Raw genomic sequence first — 4,012 nt, 5'->3', positions numbered from 1 at the left:
AAACTAAACTCTTCTTTAATGTCTTTTCAATTGATTCAGTCCAGGGGAAATAGAGGTAGGAACATCAGAGAAAATATGCCTGCCTCAAATCTTCCATCACTGCTATAGTATCTTTCATCCTTGTACCTGAACTTGCTTATTATTTGTGAAGACCTTGACAAATTATCTCTTGTAGAGAGTGAGGCAGGTGCTGCCAGATGCCTGCACATATTTCCTTGGAACCCTTTTCATGCATATCTCCCCTTCCACCAGCACTCACGCAACATCTGGCATTACATCTCTTTGTTGGAGGACAGTCCTCTGGATGCTGAAACCCACTTTCCAGGGAGAGCTGGAAGTGTCTGGGAATCTTTGATGCAGCAAGTCCTGTTCTACTGATTATTATTGGGGGAGGGGAGACGTTCTATAAATAACCCAACTTTCTTGTTCCCTGGTCAGCATATACACTATCCCCAGAGAAGGACTGAATTCAAGTTTCCCTCCTTGGGAATTTGCTCACTACCTCACCCTTCCTTGGTGGTCTTCCCCTTCCAGTCCCATTTCCGGATAAGAGTCCTCATCTAAGAGTATCCAACCTAAGACAAGTATTTCTTTTAATAAAAGAAAGAACAGTAAAATCCACTAGAGTTTTCTTTTTAATCTCTTAAAAAAACAAGTTTGTCTTTAAAAGGATGACTGAGTGGGAATGTTTTATGATTAAATATTTTAAAAATAGTTTGAGCTTAGCAGGGTAGATCAGTGTGACCTTAAACTCTTGAAAATGTTTTTATCTGTCCTACAGATGTGTTCTTAAAAGTCTTTGTTACAGATTGACAATTAAAAAATGAAGAGAAGACATGAATAGACACTTCATCAAAGAGGTTATTCAGGTGGCCAACAAACACATGAAGAAATGTTCACAATCATTAGTCATTAGAGAGATGCAAGTCAAAACAATGAGATACCATCTGGCCCCAGCACTAATAGCAAAGTTTAACAGGACAGAAAATAACAAATGTTGGTGAGCATATGGAGAGATTGGGACTCTCATACACTGCTGTGGAAACCAGTATGGGGATTCTTTAAACAGTTGGAATCAGAAATATCATTTGATCCAGCAATCCCATTACTAGATATATATTCTAAAGAAGTGAGAGCCAAGACAAGAACAGATACATGCACACCTATGTTCATCGCAGCACTATTTACAATAGCCAAAAGATGGAAGCAACCTAGGTGCCCATCAACAGAAGAATGGATAACCAAACTATGGTACATACACACAATGGAATATCATGCAACCCTAAAGAATAATGTAGAATCTGCAAAACACCACATAACATGGATGAACTTGGAGGACATTATGCTGAGTGAAATAAGTCAATCACAGAAGGACAAATATTGTATTAGTTCATTATTGTAAAAAGTCAAGGAAAGGTTTATATATGGAAGGAAACTTTCTTTGTTGGTTACCAGGGGTGGGAGGAGAGGGGAAGAAACACTGCAAAAAAAAAAAAAAAGTTCTTGTTATAGATTGAATGGAGTTTCCCAAAATGTATGTGGAAATCTTAACCCCCACTACCTGTGAACATGACCTTGTTTGGAAATAGCATCTTTAAAGATGTTACCAGTTAATATGAGGACATTCTAGGATAGGGTGGGTCCTAATCCTTATAAAAGAGGAGAAAAAGCACAGAGATACAGACAGGCAAAACAGCCATGTGACCATGGAGTTATGCTGTTGTTCCTTGCCGAGAAACTCCTGGGGCTACCAGAAACTGAGAGATACAAGAAACGATCTGCCCCTAGAACTTTTGGAAAGAACATGGCCCCTGCCGACACCCAGAATTGAGGCTCCTAACCTCCAGAACCGTAAGACAACACTTTTTTGTTGTTTAAAGCCACCCTAGGAAATTAACACCATCCTCAATACAAACATTTGAATCAGTGGCTCAGTGTCGGGCCCTCAAAATATAAAAGGAAAGAGAGGGTTGCATTTAGATTCAGCAAATACTTGCTGAGGGTGCACAATGTTTAAAGTATTTGTGCCGGATGAAGAGAAGTAAATGACAGGGCACCCCAAGTTGCTCTCGATTTAACACAGTGCCAGATAAGGAGTCTGCTAATCACACTGCTGCTTTGCCAAACATATTCAGCAACAGGGACATTTTAAAGATGCAGTTGGGCTCTTCAAAATCTTTTTTAAATAATTCACCAAAGGGCTATTTCATGACCTAGTTTCTTTATTAAGTAATAACGTATGGAACGCCTTTTTTTTTTTTTTCTTTTTCAATCCTCAGCAGCTGCCAAAACCTGAATGTATCAAATCCAGCAGATCACAGCCATTCTGGAGATCTATTAATAGCGAGAGAATTTTCAAGTGCACTGTACTGAGTAGCATTTGGTTTTTTTTGGTTAAGCATATAATGCATTCCATATCATGACTGGCGAGTTGCGTTTTGAGGTTACATTTTTAAAAATAAATCAGGCTTGTTTTAAATTAGGGCAACAATAAATCCATCATTGTTCAGTATTTTGGGTTGGGATAATGTGGTACTACAGCTAATATCTAGGTTTGTGAAGGTCTGAATTAAAACACACTTTCTTTTAAGGCGCTCTGGTAGCATAGTGCCTAAGGCATTTGACTGCTAACCAGAAGGCTGTCGGTTCAAACCCACCAGCCACTCTGTAGAAGGAAGGTTGGGCAATCTACTTCCATAGTGATACCACCTCAGAAACCCAAGGAGGGGTTGCTATGAGTCGGATCCGACTTCACGACAGTTGGTTTGTCTCTTTTATGTTCTTACACTGTGCTTCTTAGTATTTGTCAAGAATCACAGAAGGGAAAGAAAATAACTCTCTTCCACGGAAGCAAGTTGTGATGGTCCCATGTAATATATTATCCAGTAGAGATTGGATATACTTGGGGGCATCTTCAACTGGGGCGGAGTCTTTGGCATGTGCAAATGGTTAGCGCTAGTCTACTAACTAAAAAGCTGGCAGTTTGAATCCACTAAGTGGCATGCAGAAGAAAGACTTGGCAATCTGGTTCGGTACAGATTACAGGCAAAGAGCCCTATGGAGCACACTTCTCCTCTGTAACACAGGGGGTCACCGTGACTTGGAATTCACTCAATGGCAATGGGTTTGGTTTGGGTTTGGGCAATTGAGAGAAGACTGTACAGGATCAGAAAACACGACATTTCCTTCTCCACTCGAACCATTTATTAAATCTTGTGTGTGTGTGTTTGTGTGTGTGTCTCTTATTTCAGAAATCCTTCCCTACCATGGGGTCACAAAGCTATCCTCTTATGTGTTCTTTTAAGAGTTGAATTTGGCATTTCACAATTAAATTCTTAACCCATCTGAAATTGATCTTGTAGACATAGTCTCAATTTATTATTTCTTCAGTCAGTTTCATGTGATTTGGGAGGTAAACGTGTGTGCTGACTCAGTCCTTTTCGACTGGAAGTTTGGGATCTTTTTAAAAAACACACAGTCACTCCTCTCTCTAGAGATTCTGATTCAATAGATATGAGGTGGGGCCTAAGCGTATGTATTTTGTCAATACAGATAATTTTGAAGTTCACTCTCCTAGAAGAAAATAGAGGTGAATATTTTCATAACCTTTCTGTCTTGGAAGAAATATAGCCAGGTACTCCTTAGTAGCAAGGATGGTGAGACTTGTCTCATGTACTTTGGACATGTTACTGGGAGAGACTGGTCCCTGGAGAAGGATATCATGCTAAAGCAGAAATTCAGAGAAAAGACGGCAGACCCTCAATGCGATGGATTGACACAGTGGCTGCAACAAGGGGCTCAAGCATCGCAATGATTGTGAGGACAGCGCAGGAATGGACAGTGTTTTGTTCCGTTGTACACAGGGTCACTATGAGTCAGAAACAACTCAATAGCCCCTAACAACAACAATAACAATAAGATGAGGAACATCTGAGAATGATATTAAAGACATAATCCATTAATAAAAGTAATTTGATATATTTGGACATATCAAATATATTTTTTTTTATTA

Source organism: Orycteropus afer, unplaced genomic scaffold (assembly GCF_000298275.1).
Source record: "Orycteropus afer afer isolate SDZICR_OR568_19922 unplaced genomic scaffold, OryAfe1.0 scaffold00546, whole genome shotgun sequence".
NCBI lineage: Eukaryota > Metazoa > Chordata > Mammalia > Tubulidentata > Orycteropodidae > Orycteropus > Orycteropus afer.
The sequence above is the reverse complement of the archived record's forward strand: the minus strand, read 5'-3'. Positions refer to the sequence as shown.